The sequence below is a fragment of the Durio zibethinus genome, chromosome 21 (assembly GCF_047325235.1).
Source record: "Durio zibethinus cultivar Kanyao isolate XHJ-2024 chromosome 21, ASM4732523v1, whole genome shotgun sequence".
NCBI lineage: Eukaryota > Viridiplantae > Streptophyta > Magnoliopsida > Malvales > Malvaceae > Durio > Durio zibethinus.
In genome coordinates, this window is record NC_143182.1 from 11,824,777 (window position 1) to 11,843,713 (window position 18,937).

An 18,937-nucleotide genomic window follows, 5' to 3' on the forward strand; every position below is an offset into this window, starting at 1 on the left:
TTTTCATAAAAGTATCGATTTATTATAACAGGTATCAATTAAGTGTTGGTTGTTAGCTAACTATGAGTTATAATTACGTAATAGTCAACGACAGTAAATAAAGTGATTTAGAGAATTAAGAAATATATATTCATATAGAAAACTTTAGCAATGTCTAAAGAAAAATTTTAGAATGTTTAGGAATTTTTTTCAATTTTTTGTTTTTTTACTTTTTTTTATATGTTCACAATCATCTTACCTTTGCATTTGCATAACCCATTGCATTTTATGTATTCAAACATGTGTAATACAATTTTTTTTGGATTATTTAAAAAGTGTAAAGAAGTGAAACTGCAAAAGTTTAAAAGGCCTTACGAATATACGATTAATTACTAGTAAAGGCATTTTGATCCCAGCTTAAATGCTACCAAATCCATGTGTTTTTCACTTTTCTGATCTGATTTCAACACACTGAGTAGGTGTTGTTGCTGTAACCTCTATCACTTTCTTTTCCTTCTCAGTTTCCTTTCCCCACGAAGTTAAATACAAACCAAGAACTATCAGTAGAGCTCCCACAACACTATAAAATATGAAAAATAGACATCATCAGTTATAACACGAACAAGGTCAAAGCAAAAACAAGTAATATTAACAATTTTATTAAAAAAAAGTATTATATTTATAAAAATATTTTTATAATGTGTAAATATAATAGTAATTGATAGATAATTTGATGATTTAAAATAATTTATCACAATTTTTTTAACAAAACAAGTGATTTTTTAGGCACATTTTAATAAAAATAAGGATGATCATAAGTTTTGATCAATCGAATTTAGTCAAGTTGATTCAATTAATTCGTTTTTGATAATGGTTAGTTAAATAAAGTAGTTTTGATAATGCAGTTTTACCTGCATAAAACTGCTATTATAAAGGTCAATGATGGAACTAAGTTGGACAGGGCAGATGCAGCGGTTGGCGATGTCTTTTAACCCTACGTAATATAATGTCCTTCCCATCACAGCTCTGACTAGTGAGATATGCATACAATTGAAACAAACAGTTGTCAATTCAATAATTCACTAAATAATTTTACGTTTTCAGAAGTAACTAACAAATTCCTGATGCGGTAATGGAGGAGCTCGTTAAAAATTGAGATGGAGAGCGTGTGAGACCTTTTACCGAAAAAAATCAGGAGACGTTGGAAGTAATATTTCATATCATCATTCATAAAATATATAAGGGAGAATCAGATCATACAAATGTAACACTCTTTATTTTATAATAATGTTTGGTATTATTTTCAAAATTATAATGAAAATTCAATCACCAAAATAATTTTACTACCAAGGTGATCTTATCACTTCGATGTGAAATCATTTTATTAATAATTAAAAATTATTGTGTTTGATATTACTAAAAATTAAAATTTTTTTTGTTTGAAAGTATCAAAATAATTATGTGCATTATATTAGTTACACAAATTATGATTTAAATATTATTTAAAGATCATAATTAGTATATTAAATATTAATAATATTTTATTTACTTATAATAAATATAATTAAATTATTAAATTAAAAATATATTTATTGATAATAAACTAGTTTTTACAATATAAATTATGTGAAAAAAAATATTTGAATTAGAAAATAAAACTAATATATAAAATCAAAAGATTATATTATATAAATAAATTTTAAAAAATTAAAAAAATCACACAAAATATTTTTGAACTTATTACAATAAATATTAATATAAAAATATAAAAATTATAATATAAAATAATCGCAATTAATTTTAAGAAGAATTAATTTTTTAATTCACATATTAAATGAATAATATTAAATAACTATTATTAATTTTATATATCACTTTATCCTGATAATAAAAGTTTCATACTCTTTTAGATTACCTTCTAAGGTTGTGATCTAATTATTTTTGATGATCCAAAATTACTCTTTGTGATCTAAAATTACTGTTACATAAGATCACTAACTGATTACCAATCTAATCGCCTAGATCACCATAATTTTTTAATTGATCACCTCACGTTACTTACATCTTCTCTACTTTCTCTTTGTTATCTTCTGCTTTCTCTTGCTTCTCTCTTCGCACACTTAGCTAACTTGAGTGTAACTAACTTGAATGTCAAAGTGTTTCCCGAAATATTACTTCCAATGCCCCTGATTTTCTTCTCTTTATAAATCTGACACACTTTCCATCTCAACTTCCAGCCAGCTCCTCAATCACTAGATTAGGAATTACATCAACAAACTACTTTTTCAATTCCCTTTAGCCAGAAAAACCAAAGTCACCCAAAGATACCCAGGAAAAAGATCTTTCTCATGATTACCATGCTAAATTTTGTATCAGTTTTTCTGGAAGATCAGAGATTGCATTAATTGATTAGTATACAGAAATGAACTTAATTATACGTGCAAGAGTAATCAAAAGAACTATATAGAAGAGTAGTCAAAACAACTGTCCATCAAAATCATACTGATCAGAATTAAAAAAAAAAGTAATTTCCTTTGAAAACACTAAGATTACTCATTGAAAAAGAATAAATAGAGAATTAATCCATAAGAACAAGCAGTAATTATTTAAAGCCGAGAAGGAAGAAAGAAAAGAAATTACCTTTCAACTACAAGTGCAAGAAGAGCGGTGGTGAGAGCTCCCAACGCATGTCCATAAACAACAAGCACGTAACTACTCATGCTATTATCAAGAGAGATCTTGGAGATTATGCCGTATCCTGCAAAGCAAACATTGCAGACTATGCAGATTGCAAACGGTTTCACCCCTTCAATGGTTAGCTTTCTCTTTCTCTGCTTCAACTCTTCAACGTTTTCGCCATCCCGATGATGTGCTTCCATTTTCATTAATGATAACATGCATTTTCCTTCAAGTGATCATCATCTACATTTAAATAGGCAAAGGCACCCAGTTCTGATGATATCGCACATCCACTCCATCCGTTGTTGAATCCACTTCGTGTGGCAATGTGGTTCATGACTCAATTGCGAAAGAACCTGTATAACAGGCATCCAATCAAATTACTATATATATATATTGGGCCACTCACTGGATTTGACTTATAATACCTCAAATACAATGCTTATTCATTTTTGCTGTATTCAAGCATATTAATCATCCAAAACAAGAAAGAAATTCCAAAGATATGTGTTGTCAAATATAAACATGAACCAAGGATCCAACTTTTACTCTAGGATTTATACAGTCTAAAGTTTAAATTCCAATATTTACAATTTCTTCTCTTCACTAAAAAAAAACTACTCTTTATTGACACTAAAAAAACATTAGCAAAACTTAAAAATCCATCAATATAACACAATAAACCCTATACTGATGGTCAAAATATATATTCTGATAAATTTATAACCGTAAGTATATACCTCATTGGTATGGACCTATACTGATAGTTTTTAAGCTGTTGAAATATGTAACAAAGATATACTCATAATTTTAATCTGTCACTATATATATAGTTGTTGGTATAGCAATTATTGTGTGTTCTGCATTATACCTTTTACTGATGATTATTTCCATCAATATAGACTCATATGTTTTAATTTTTTCAACTTATACCGATGATGTCTCCGTTAGTATTTCTTTTACCAGCGGTCAATGCCCGTCAATATAGCCTTATGTGTTTTAACTTTTCCAGATGGTCCGTGATGACTATCAGTATAATCTAAAATATTTTAATAGTAAAATTCGTCGATATAAATTTTAAGGTGTCGATAAAAACTTTTTTTGAAATTTTATTTTTAATTATTAATAATATTTTATTTATAATCATAATATGATATGATTTCATATAAAGTAAAAATACACAAAAAAGTAAAAATATTTAATAACATTTGAAATAAAACAACAATCAAATTGTTTTATAATCCACAAATTTAAAATAAGTCAATAATTATCGTCATTGTACCAAATAAAAAAAATATTAATATCTTTGATTGAATGTCTACAAACATGGTGCTTGAAGTAAACAAACAACTCCCCAAAGTAAGATGATGTTATCCCAAGTTAGTCCAAATACTTATTTAATTAGTAAAACCTAATAAAGAATTTCATGTCAAATTAAGCTTTTACTACTCAATTAACATAGGAAATGTTCCCAAGGTCAAGTCAAGCATACCAAAAACTATAAACAAATGAATTGCTAACAAGATTTTGTCCACTGTTATAGGCTCCCCTTACTTCACCAACCCAAACAACTGTTAAAGTTGCTGAATTCTTCAGAATTGTTTGAAGGTCTTTAAAGGGCTATTGCCCACCATCTAGATAAGATAGATCTAGGATTTTGTTCATAAGCTAATTATCATTACCTAAATACAAGGAAAATATGTAATTTAACAACTAAATTCCAGAAAATATTTTTTAAACAATTCAATTTACTATTTGTTGTACCTACACCAAGGTTCTAAATGTGTTGAGTTACTACTTGCAGAGATTTGGGTTTTTTTGAACAAATTGTGTGAATTAGTTCGATCAAAGAACCCTCCTGATGCTATTACTAATGGTTGAACCTCAAATCCTCTATATATTTTCTAAATAATGTTTTGAAGATTGTTCACATCAGATACATATTGATATGTTGTAACTATTGTTCCAATGCTGAAGCCATACAATTCATTTTCTGATCAACCATATTGTTATTTAAGAAATTTCATTGTTTTAGATAACAAAAAATGCAGAAAAAAAATTTGCTAATGAAAAAATAAAGGTAAGATTATCATTTTTTTTCCTATACATTAAACTGCATATTGAAGGAGAGATTTTACCAAGTTCCCAACCATGAATGGTATAGCCCTAGTTGACAGTGCATCTAGTGAGTGATTCAGCATTACTAGAATTCCAAGCTCCCATGACAAAAATGTCTGGACCTACAGTCCTATCATTTAGTGCATTTAAGCCGAAAACAATCATAGCCTTGTGTTGGAAGTAAAAGGCATTGAATTTAGGTAAAAAAAAAACTCCATCTAGCTATTTAAATGTTAAGAAATAGACAAATTACAAAGTTTATGAAAATGTTAATAAAGTTTACTTACCCAAATTTTTTGAAGAAAATGTTGAGTTCATCCTATCTAGACATGGGTAAGCAACCTTTTGAGAAACCAAACATCTTTAAGCTGTTTTTAGTAAATGGTGCACAAGGAACCTTTACTTTATTTCTTTTTATTGATTTTAATAAGATATGAACGGTTTGATTACACCTTAATATGGCAAGAATTTGCCATCCTTTACAAATTTTGACCAAATAGAGAAAATTTTGTCAACCAATTGCGAGAAAACATTAAAACAAAGATGCATTACCAAAACTACCAAGAAAACAGAGATTATGTTTTATTTGAAATGAACCCCAAATATTTAATTGTCCTAAGCTATTACTTTTTCACAAAACATTCAATCATCAAAGTTAGTGCCAATAGAAGGACAAAAAAATTAGGCATGCTCGATGACACAAAATTGAAATGCAAAAAATGAAAAATACCTTTGAGAAATGATAAGAATCTTGATACTTCAACTTTGATTCAGCTTTAAAACAAAGTGAGTGTCGATGGGTTTAAGTTTGTAGAGTCGATGAGAGGTAGAGAGAGTTGGTAGGAAATAGAGATTAGGCTATAAGTACCGATAGGTAGAGAGAGTTGGTGAGAGGTGGAGATTAAGTATGTAGAGTTGGTGAGAGGTGGAGAAAAAGAAAATGATTTAAATATTTTGAGAATTATTCAAGACGTTTTTGGGCAAAAACGACTTGAATAATCCAAAAAATGAAAATGAAAAGAAATTATTAAAGATATTTTTAATAGAAAATATCTTAAATAATCTTCTCCTAGAGGGAATTATTCTTAGTTTAAATAATACCTTTTAATTATAAAAACATTGGAGTAGCTTAATCGGTTATAGTATACATTTGTTAATTATAAGGTTGTAGGTTTGATCCTTTTTTCTAGCATTTTTTTGGTTTTTCAAGGGATTATTCAATGTGTTTTTAGCTTTTAATTTTTATTTGAGGATTATTTAAGGTATTTTTTGATAAAAAATGCCTTGAATAACCCCATTCAATTTTTTGTAAGGGATTATTCAAGGCGTTTCAAGGTTATTTTGATAAAAAAAAATGCCTTAAGTAATCCCTTTTCTTTTTTTGGAGGGATTATTTAAAGCATTTTTTAGTCAAAAAATGCCTTGAATAATCCTTTATAAAAAATTGAATAGAGTTATTCAAGGCATTTTTAACCAAAAAACTTAAGTAAAATCTCCTTCAATTTTTATAAAGAGATTATTCAATGTATTTTTGGCTAGCTAGAAAATACCTTGAGTAATCCTTTATAAAAAATTGAATGAAATTATTCAAGGCGTTTTTTGGACCTTTTTTTGCCAAAAATACTTTGAATAATCTAAAAAAAAAAGTGAGGGAATTATTGAATAATCTCAAAACGCCTTAAATAATCCCTTCGCAAATGGGATTATTCTTATTTTAAATAATATATTTTAATTATAAAAACATTAGAGTAGTTCAATTAGTTAAAGCATATAGTTGTTAACCATAAGATTGTAGGTTCAATCACTCCCTTTAGCATTTTTTGGGTTTTCAATAGATTATTTAAAGCGTTTTTGGTCAAAAAGGCTTTGACTAACCCCATTCAATTTTTAGGAGAAAATTATTTAAGGTGTTTTTTTGGCTAAAAGTACTTTGAATAACCTCGAGTATCGCATTTTCTTAAGAATCACACTTTTTTTTTCAAAATCTACGATTTCGCAAATCAAATGCCCTTAATTTTTTTCCCAAATAAAAGTCAATATTTTTTTTTATTATTTTAAGCTTATACTGATGGTTACATTAATAACCGTCAGTATATAATATATTTATATTAACGGATAGTTATATATTATCAAAAAAATTTTAATTATCACAATGATTAAATAAAGTGTTGGTATAAATATGATATATTCTAACAATATTAAAAATCTGTTAATACAAATCTTTTTCACTAATACAATTTAATTGTCAATATAACTAAATGTCAGTATATAAAAAAAATTTTGTAGTACTTGTCTCCAAAGTACAATTTTTTTTTTTGTATATAAATATATATATATATATATAAGCATGCTCAATATTCCTTCAACCTAGCAAGCTTGACAACCTATATTTATACATCTTTTGTGGTAATGCAAACTTTAATTAATAGATATTTTTCTATATGCACCAAATACTGTAATATATGCATGAAAACATGTTTCCTAAATTTTTTTTTTTTTAAGATGCTTGTTTAGCCTTTTTTTTTTTTTTTTGGGAGGGGGGTGAATGGAGTCAATTTTATTGGTGGGAAGTTTAATTGGTAAAGCAAAGTGATCTTGGTGAGTGTTTCAACAATTAGAGGGTATAAAACATTCAAAGTGGGAGATATGGGTGTTTTTGTGTCAGTTTTTCTTACAGGGTGTATGTGATTCATTATTAATGTGGTGCAATTTGCATTTCTGTTCACTTTCCACATTAATCATTTAATAATATGGTTGCCAAATCATTCTTTTTAGGACTAATGATTGAGTAAAATTTATATGAAATTTTTTAGGTGAATTTTGTAAAGTTTATTTTTAAAAATGATTTAATAAAAAATTTAAACCAATAGATTAATAGAATTCAATTTAAAAATTAATAAAATTTAAAAAATTATTAAAAATATTATTTATAATTCAAATTTGATCGATACTTATTTAATGGTAAAAATTTTTACTAAAAATATTATCAACATTTTTACTAAAAATACTTATTTAAAAAAATATATTAAAATTTTTTTAAATTTTACATACTTGATCTATGTAACGAGATTTTTCGATTTATCAATTTTAATTTTTAGTTTTAACTTTTATTTAATCAATTTTAATAAATAATTTCATAAATTTCACTTAAAAATATTCATCCAAATCTTTCCCTTAAAGATTTGTCTTGGATTGAATATTATTGAATTTTATAAATAAAAAAAAAGTTTTTCTATATTAACATCTGCAACTATATTTTTAAGTTACAATTTTTTTTATATCAAAAGAAAAACTTTCACTAATGATAAATTGACAGTTGATTCAATTTGTAAGATTTTAACATAAGTGGTTCAAAATTTAAGTCTTATTAGTAGTCTTTTTTTTGGCTACTTATAATTAGGGGGTGTAGTTCAACTAATAATTCATCAAACAGCTCGTTAAGCTCCTTTTATATGACAAATGAATAAATTTTGAACAAAATTCTAAAATTCGTTTAATAAACAAGTTGCACTTGAATGTACATGTGTTCAATTGATGTATGTTTACAAAAAAATTCATTTATTATCTATTTATATCCCTTAAGAACTCATTTAAAAAAAAAAAATTGATGTCTTGGGAACTTGCCTTTTATCTGTCAAAATATCATTTTTTTAAAAAAAAAAGTCATGGTAGAAGGCTGGTAAAACGTTGTTTGTTTTCCAATTGCTTTTAGCAGCCCACTGCTGTCTTACTTGCTGCTTCAGCGCCATTTCACTCGTCAATTTTCAATATTGGAATTGCCAATCATCTGAAGCGTACATTTCCAGATGTTTCCATGTCAATCTGTTAGTTTGGCTGGCACCACAATGCAACAATAAGGCAAAATTACTTGGCAAAGATTTTTCACAATATATTGAAAGAAATCCCGGTTCCCTCCCCTTCTCCATTGACAACTTCCATGGAATTGTACCACTTTCATTGCATAACTTGAGTCTATCAAACTGTCCAACATCATGTAGTAAGAGTATCATAATTTTGACCAATTTCAGTAACAGAGACATAGTAGTAAATTGCTTCTCATACCTATAGTAAATTACCTATAGAAAAGGCATATCCACAAAAACTTTGATTAGTAACTAACCTGTAAAGGTTACTGTTACGATTCCAAAAAAACTGGTGGAGGAATTTACATTTTGGTCATCAAGGAAATTTTCTCCTCAAGGACTCCCCAAAAATGATGACATGACTCTTACTGATTTGTTGAATTTCCACTAGGCCAGTCAAGGAACTTGTCTCCTAGGAGAGAAGGAGGAAGGTATGATTGACTTGATGAAAATTGATTATCTGGAGGATATATATAATCCCTTCCATATCCAAGTTCCTTCATTAGCTTGGTTGGTGCATTCCTTAGATGAAGTGGCACTCCCTCATTCTGTCGTCCAGATTCCCAAACAACCTTCTGTGCAGCTTCAATTGCTCGATACACAGAAATGGATCTAGGAGCCAGAGCCAAGTCAGCAACACATTGCGCAAGAATCACGTTACACTGGGGCATGCCCAATAAATGACAACCTTGATAACAGGAAACAGCCTGACCTGATTTAGGGCTAATGGATCAGCCAGCCCGACATCCTCACTTGCAAACCTTATTAGTCTGCGTGCAATGTAAAGGGGCTCCTCACATCCTTCCAGCATTCTTGCAAACCAATAAATCGCAGCATCTGCATCACTTCCACTCATTGACTTGCGGAGCGCACTGACAAAATTGTAATGCTTTTCCCCTGCTTTTTCTTATGCAATATGCTTGCATTGGAGTGCCTCCTTAGCATCATCTACCGTAACAACTGGTTCAAATGAACCAATCTCAGTTTCATCACTTGCCACCAAATCAAAATTCCTATCTGGCTCTACTCCTACACCTTTTTGTGGATTACCAGCCACTCGGGCAGCTGCTGTTGTGGCAGAAATTTCCAAAGCATTCAATGCCACATGAGCATCACCATCAAAATTCATAGCAAAAATTCAATAGCATCATCCTTAACATCAACCCTCATCCCTACGCTCTGTGACAATCCCTTATCTCTGAAATTACTTAACAGCTCTTTTCAAAAGAGTTACCACATGACGAGGTTTCAAAGGATTCAATGTAAGAACCCTACACCTATACAACAACGGTGTAATCAAATGAAACGAAGGATTCTCAGTAGTGGCCCCCATAAACACAACACTTTCCATCTTCAATCACAGGCAAGAAAGAATCCTGTTGTGATTTATTAAAACCTATGAACTTCATCAACAAAAAGTAAAGTCATCTAATTATTCTTAACTCTCATTTTCCTAGCTTCCTCAACAGAATCTCTAACATCCTCAAACCCACAAGTAACAGCAGACAAAGAAACAAATAGATAAAAGACCATTGTTGAGCAGAATTAACAATGGATTTAGCAATGGAAATCTTACCACCACTAGGAGGACCCCAAAAAATAATAGAAGGAATTCTTTTACGGTCAACAGCAGAACGGAGAAGAGAAATATTACCCAGAATATGTTCTTGACCAACAACTTCGAAAATAGTACCAGCTCTGACAAAGGCTCATGGGCTTGATTGGTTGTCATGTTGAGTGATTGGTTTGGGATATTGCAATTTTTGACGTTTGTTATGGAGAGGAGACGGGGTGGTTGAATCTTCGTGTTGGTCTTGTTGGGGTAAAATTGAATCAGTTAAAAAGACAAAATATATTAGCTGATTAAGTGAAGAATCCATAAAAAAATAAAAGGTCTGCAGATAACACCAACAAAAAGTAAAAATACATGTATTTTTGTAATTTTGTATATTGTAATATATAAAAAAAATGTCAAAATTAAACTAAGAGAACTTAGCTCTAGAAAATAGAAAAGAAAAATAAATCTACCTTAAATGGAAATGCAGTAAAAGAGTAATGGAATATTGTATGGAAAATAAGTTGAATGGAAAGATAGTAGAGAATCAAGCTATTTAATTTTATTTAATTCATAAATATATTTAAATAATAATTTTATCTATTTAATTATCTTATATTTAAATTGATTTTTCATTTAAATCTTGATAAACTTTAATCCATAAATATATTTAAATAATAAATTTATCTATAGAAAATATCTAATCAGATAATAATATTTAAATTTTAGTATTTTATACTTTTATCTTATAGTTTTTCTTTTTTTTTATGTTTGATATCTTGACTCTATTCACAACTGGTATCTTGAAAAATTTCTATTGCTAACATTTTTATTGTAAAGGTATGATAAAGTTTAGAATCTAAATGGATTCCTGATAACTAATTTTTCAAACGTATCATAGATTTAGACCATAAAATATTCTTACAATTGTATGACTAAAAAGTGTATAAATTATATATCAATTATGTTTAGTTTCACATGAAAGGCTTAAGAGATGTTGTAAGTATGGAATGTCATTGATATATCTGACTTTATTTTATTTTTTTTAATTTTGAAAATTATGCATTTGCCTTTTCACTAAGTTGAACTAGTCCACTAAGTGTTAGACAAATAGTTCCTAATTTGTAACATAGAAAGTAATCTCTAGTCTTCATTTCTATCAGCATTAATATGACTGTGTTAAGACATGTGTTTGTTTATTTATATTTTTTTTTACATTTTTTTATAAAATAGATTTAAAAGTTGAAGATAATGTTATAAGTATTTGTAAAAAATATTAAAGATATGAAATAATGTTTTTAAAAGTTGTGATAAATTTAAATACTCATGTTAACTGTAGATAAATTAGAAAATATAAATTACTTTAAAATTAGTTTTAAATTAAGATAAAGTAATGTACATAACAAAAGAATTTCATTAGAATTTAAATTGATTTTGGATTAAATTTTAAAATTTTACATAATTTAATAATTTTTAAAATATATTTTTTATAAATAATTTAAAATTAATAAATATCTTATGTGTCATCATAATAAAAAGTTTTAGGAATTATCTTACATGTCGAAAAAAGAAACTGTCCACATAAACGTCCATGTCAGCAATTACTATTTGGTAACTATATATGTTGTAATATAATATATATATATATATATGATATGGTATAAGATAATTTTTAAATACTTTTTAAGTATTTTTTTGAATTAAATTAAATTAAAATTTATTTTAGTATAGATTGTACTGCATAAATAACTTGCCAATTGTGATATTGTAAAAACTAAAAATTAATATTAGTATTTGTTTCCATAAACAACCATAATTTTAGGTTATAATGTTTTCATCTAAAAGTTATGAATCTAATATGATAAAAATAGGGGTAAAAATGTTAATGAAATAACATACCACTTATAACATCTTTCAAAAGAAATAAAAAGTCAATATAAAGTATAATCCACCTGAATTCATAATTCTATCGTGAAAAGATAAAAAAAAAATGTTAATAACATATTACATTACCAATATAATCAATTTATAACATAATTTATATTTTTATTTGATGAAATGATTTAGTTAGATTAAAATATTATGTATATTGATAGAATGGTAGATTAATGAAAATAATAGCAAACAATGTAAAAAAAATAAAAAAAATATTATTGAGTTTATTTCAATATTCTTTTATTAAAAATTTACATTTTATTAATACGAATCCATAATTTTTTCATAGAGATATTGATTTATTGCACTAGGTATTTATTGAGTGTTGGTACTGACTGACTATAAGCTGTCATTAGATATTGGATGGTGACAATGAGCAAAGCGATTAGAGAATTAAGAAATATATTATTATACAAAAAATGTGCATTTTAATAGAATTTATAAGTCTGAAAATTTATTGTTAGACATTAGATTTAAAATGTTGTCATCAATCTATTTTTATTTAAGTATAATTGATTATCTAACTGAATCTATTTCATTTTAAAAAATAATCTTAAATTTGATTAAGTATTTTTAAAATGTCGATTTTAATCTATAAAATCATGACTATGTCCAAAGTACGGTTATGAGAGAAAAATGTTATAGTACTCTCATAACGCTTATCCAAATAATGGTATCAATTGATTTTGCGTTATCCAAAAGTCAAATTTTACTAAGTAATTAGTTATTGAAAATTATCTTTAAATTACTCAAATATGTTGATAATAATTTATAAATATTTTCTCACCTTAGAAGTATTTAAGGAAACTATTTGTCACATTTTGAAGAGGCATCATTGTCAGATCCATTTAATTTAAAAAAAAAAAAACTCTTATTCACCATTAAATGAGATTTAGAATCTTGATATCAATTTTTTTAAAAAATTTTCTAATGTATTGGTAAAATTTAAAAAGATTCTTCACTAAAAAATTTATATAAAAATTATTCTTTCCAAAGTTTTTAGTAATTCCATCCTCAGATATTCGAAATCTAATTTTAAAAATAATTCATTTTCAAAAATATATTCCAATATATTAGTCAGACTTTTTGTCAAAATTATTGTCCAATATATTGGTAGGATTTTTTGAAAATTATTTCTTTTTGAAAATTTAATTTTTGTAAAAAATTAATAAGATTTTTCAATATGTTAGTAAAACTTTATTTTTAAATTTTTGAAAAAATTACAAATCTTCCAATATGTTAGTAAGAATTTTTTTTAAAAAATTCTTAGGTAAAATTTTAACCTTCCAATATGTTGTTAAAGTTTTTTATTATTCAAAAATTTAAAATTTCCAATATATTGGTAAGATTTATTAAAAATTCATTTTTTCAAAAATTTTCAACCTTTCAAAAAAATCATTTCATTTTTTAGAAATTATTATTATTTTTTGAAAAAAAATATTTTTTTATTAATAATTACAATCACAAGAAAACAAGAGACAAACAAACAAATTAATTAATTAATTAATTAAAATAACTTAATTTTTATTGGTTTAGCTTTAAGGGACAATTTGGCTCGACTTTATAAATAAAAAAAAAACACTCAAGGTTTATGGCAACTCGGCTCACAGCTTAATTCAAATGGTTTGGCTTAGGGTAGGATTTCAAGTCAAACGAAGAGTGTTGAGGGTTGAGTCAGGTTTTGGTAAAACATGCAGATCTTACCCAGGTTAAGGGTTCCAAAACGGCACAATTTTTGTCTTATATAAAAGCTGAAAATTTTTCTCTTCTTTCAAATTTTTTTTTTTCACTCTCTTTCTTTTTTCTTTCTCTTTTCTTTTGTCTCTCTTTCTAGAAAAGTGCGATGATCGGATTCTATAAAGTTTTGTCAAAGGTTTGTTCCTCGTTGAAAAATTGATTGGGATTTGGGTTTCTTATTGAAACTTTCGTTGAAAATTGAAAACATTTTTTGAAAATCTAGGGATGTTGCCAAAAGCTGGAAAACTCATCAAAAATTGGAAAATCATTGGAATTTGGTTGAAAAACTTGAATGTCACTAGAAAATTGAATCGAAAAATTAAAATTTTTCTAGAAATCTCTAGAAAAATTGTATAAAACTTCTGTTTGCAAAATTTGATTTGTCAACGTCATTCTCTCTTTTAATTACCTCTAATTTCCTAAAAACAAACTTCAAAACAACTTCTAGCTAAGAAATCACAATTCTAACTCACTAATTTTTTTGTTCTTTTTTTCTCTTGGATGTCTGTGTGTTCTTTCATTGTGACTTACAGGTTTATTTATGGGATTGAACTAAGAGAATTTTAGATCAACTCTAATTCAATTTGAAACCAAGGATTATCACATAATCTAATTTATCACTAGCCAAATTTCTAACTCAAGCATTTTTCAGTTTATTTTTCCTTTTTTTTAACTAATAATTTAACTAATTAAAAAAAGATAAATAAAACTAAATAGTCAACTTTATTTAATTGTGTATTTAGGATTGAATTTTGACTTTTTATAATTTCAAGTTGGATTTTAGATTTAAAATCAATGACCAATTAGCTCGATTCAAGTTTTATCATCTATTTTTATTTATAATGTACTCAATTATTCCCTTATGCAACTGAAAAATTTTGACTCAATAATTGGTGTATACTTCTTTTTGTTTAAAAAGTTAGATTCAAATCATCCTAAATCCAACTAAAAAATAAATATACTCAATTACTTATAAATGTAATTTCACTTTAGAAATACTCTTAAAATTAATTAAATAATTCAACCACAAAGATAATAAAAATAAGACATTAACATGAAAGGAAAACTTATGTAAAGAACTCTTAAATTGTTATAGAAGATGAATAAAAAATATTAGATTTTGATTTGGTTACTATTTCAATTTGGATTTTAGTTATGTTCAACCATTTTGGGTTTTAAATAACTACTAATTTCCATTTAGATAGGCAATGAAATTAGCTCCAGTGAGATTTAAAAAAATAGTGGAGGTAACATTAGTTACTGTAGTAGTGAGATTATTTACTGTAGCAGAGAGATTAAAATAAATGGTGAAATTTATGTTTAGATGTAAAAATAGTGGGGACAATGAGGTGAATTTTAATGAAAAAAGAAAATGACTATTACAAACATAAGATTAAAATTTGTATTTAACAAAAATTTTAAATTATTTAACATTTATAAAATTATTAAATAATTGAAAATTTATTAAATTATTTTTATGTTAAATTATAATTTTATTAATAAATAATTAATAATTAATAAAAATAATTTAACATATCAAATAATTTTTTTATTTTTATTATTTATGTAGTTATTTATTTTTAGTTAAAATAATAATAAAATTTATTTATTTATATATCATATTAAATTAAATATTAATAAAATTACTTTATAGTTTTTAAATAAAAATCATAACAGAAAAAAAAAATACAAATGTTAAGTGTTTTAGTGAAAAGAAACATATTCAGGGCAATATAAGAATGAAAAAAAAATTTTGGGGGTAAAAAAGTCTAGTTGAGACACTAATGGTCGATTTGACTTTTAACCCTTGGTCCAAAACTGACTCTTCGGTATGATCAGAAGATCTAAATGCAACAAATGTGATGTCATCCAAAGTATTTATTGTGCAATTGTGCTAAAAAAGTTAAGCTATTTGCAACTCGTTGGAGATCCAATGATATCCAAATTAGCCCTAAGTTGTTGATTTTTATAATAAATTAAAATCAAGTCAAATTAGTTTATTTTTATAATTATGTGTATTATATTATTTTTTAAATAATTTAAAATTTAAAATGAGCAAAAAATTTATTAATACTTAATTTGAGTTATGAATTATTTCAAATTTGAGTTGAATAATCTATGTTATTTTAATTATGTTTTCATGACATTGGTAATAAATTTCAAAATAGAATGAGAATACAACACAATGAAAATTTAAGTGTAAAAATAATGAAAATACTAATAATAATTATAGAAAAAAATCTTTATGTTTAATTCTTCCAGAGATTAAAAGATATATCTTCTTTTGAGAATTTTGAAATTCATATTTCAAATTGTTAATCTAGATCAATGAGTTTATAGTTGTTAGTTGTTGATCAAGTTTTTGCAATATGGGTTGAAGGAAACAATTCAAATATTTCATTTGAAAGAAATATCATAGTTTATATTCATCCAAAAAGATAACATAGAGTTAAATATTATTTGGGTTGTTAACCCATTACAATATTTTTTATTCTTTCCAAATTAAGAACTTGATTGGTATCAAAATATTAAAAAAGTTATTTTCGATGATAGTAATAAGAATGAAGCAATAATTAAAAAAATACCATTTTTTGTTTTGTAGAAGAAATTTTTTTATGAAAAATACAAAAGTAATTATTGTAAATTTAATATATATTTTAAAATTATTGTCTGTTTAATTTTTATCAATTTTATTTAGCAAATTTGTTTTCATTACTTTTATCATATATATAGCAAAATTTTTACTCAAAATTATATACTTATAGATAAAAATATAAAATAAAGTTTATTACTTCTACTAGTGATAGAATACTTCAAAATTTTTTAATTTTTTATATGCAAATATACTTTGTTGACAAGTATGAAAACACACACTCTAATAATTCAATCAAATCATTAATAAAGTTTATCTTCATATGTACTATTTTACCATAAACTAAAAAATTTCAAGAATATTTTTAAAATGTTGACTTAATATATATTGTATATATTTATTTAATTTAATTTTAATATTTGCATTAGTACAAAAGTTATGATTTTAACTTATTATTATGTGTTAAACTATTGATAGTAAATTAAGAATATTTACTTATACTTTTTAAATCATTTACACTTGAACTTTTTCTTATTTCTTTATTGACATCATCTAGCATACATTATAGTAGTTTTCTTTTGGATATATACAAATCAATGATAACATAATAATATATAATTAATAACTTAGTAATTAATTATTGAAAATTTTAATCTTAATAGTAATTATCGATAATTAAGTAAAAAATTAGTAATATTTTAATAGTAAATGAATGATAATTTAGTATTTAATAATTGATAACTTTTTAGTAAATTAGTAATAATACATTAATAAATGTATAATACTTTAATGGTAAATCAATTATAATATAGTTGTAAATATATAATAATATAGTACTTAATTAAGAATAACTTATTAGTTAATTATTAATAATTTAGTAATAAATTAATAATAACTTAATAATACATTAATAATAATTTAATAGTAAATGAATTTTAATTTGATAGTAATTAATTGATAGTAGTAAATCATAAATAATTTACTAGTAATCAATTATAAATTAGTAGTAAATAATTAAAAATCATCGAAAACTTAAAAGTAATTTCGTATAACTTAGTATTAAACCACTGATAATATAATAGTTAATTAGTGATAATTTAATAGTAAATCGTATATAATTTAATATAAATCGATAATATTTGGTGTTGACTCGTAGATAATTTAGTGATAAATCGATGATAATTTTATAATATATAATTGAAAATTAAGTAGTAAATCAATAATTAAATAATATTAAATATATAAAAATATAATAGTAAATCAATAATAATTTAGTAGTAAATCACTAATAACGTAATAGTAAATTACTAATAACTTAGTTGTAAATCAGTAATAATTTAGTAGTAAATTAATTAATCATTGAAAATTTTTTTGTAAATAATCGGTAAGTTATTAATAAATCAATTATAACTTTATAATAAACTATTAATAATTTAATGGTAAACCACAAACAATTTAATGATAAATCATTCATAATTTAATGGCAAATTATTTATAAATTAGTAGTAAATCATTGATAATTTAGTAGTAAATCATTTATAACTTAGTAGTAAATAACTTATAATTTAATGCTAATCATTGATATCTTTTTTTATACTTGAAGTTACTCCAGATTATATACTGGTTACTAGTAGAAACAAAGTCAAAACTTTTATTTTAAGAGTTAAGATAAACTTAGTATAAATCTATTCAATAAAAAATTAGTGAAAAATTTTTAAACTTGAATAAAACAATAATGTTATTATATAAAATGAAAATTATTTCATATATTATTAGTGGATTTTTTAATTTCATGTTTCATATTTGTAAATGCATACCGTATATTAGTAAATCAATGATAGATTAATAAAAAATAAGTAATAACTTAGTAATTAATAATTGATAATTTAATAATAAATCAATGATAATTTAGTAGTAAATTAGTGATAACATAATAATAAATTAATTTTAGTTTAATAGTAATTAATTAATAAATTTAGTAGTAAATCATAAATAGCTTAGTATTAAATTAATGATAATTTAATAGTTAATCATTATAAACTTAAAAAATAAATAAATATAACTTAGTAGTTAATTAATAATAACTTAATAGTAAATTATAAATAATTTAATATAAATAAGTGATAAATTTATAATGAATCATGGTTAATTTAGTAATAAATTAGTGATAGTTTCATTGATAATTTAGATGTAAATTATTGATAACTTAATAAAAAGTCATTAATAAATTAGTTGTAAATTGGTAATAATTAGTAGTAAATTAGTTAATCATTGATGATTTTGTAAAAAATAATTGATAAATTAATAGTAAATTAATTATAACTTTATAACAAATCATCAATAATTTAGTAATAAATCATGTATAATTTAGTAGTAAATCATTCATAAATTAATGATAAATAAATGTTAATTTAGTAATAAATTATTGATAATTTAACGATATATCATTGCTAGTTTTGTTGTAAATTGCAAATAACA

The 18,937-nt window shown here is 24.7% G+C and overlaps 1 pseudogene across 1 annotated transcript; it reads right to left on the minus strand.

The window, feature by feature from the left end:
* Positions 1 to 8,395: 8,395 nt before the first annotated feature.
* LOC111306244 (uncharacterized) lies at positions 8,396 to 11,787 on the minus strand (annotated as a pseudogene). The gene is made up of 3 exons (XR_016331743.1): positions 11,769 to 11,787; positions 8,897 to 10,347; positions 8,396 to 8,756 (listed from the first exon to the last, which is right to left on the minus strand). The product of XR_016331743.1 is annotated as an uncharacterized LOC111306244 (transcript).
* Positions 11,788 to 18,937: the final 7,150 nt, after the last annotated feature.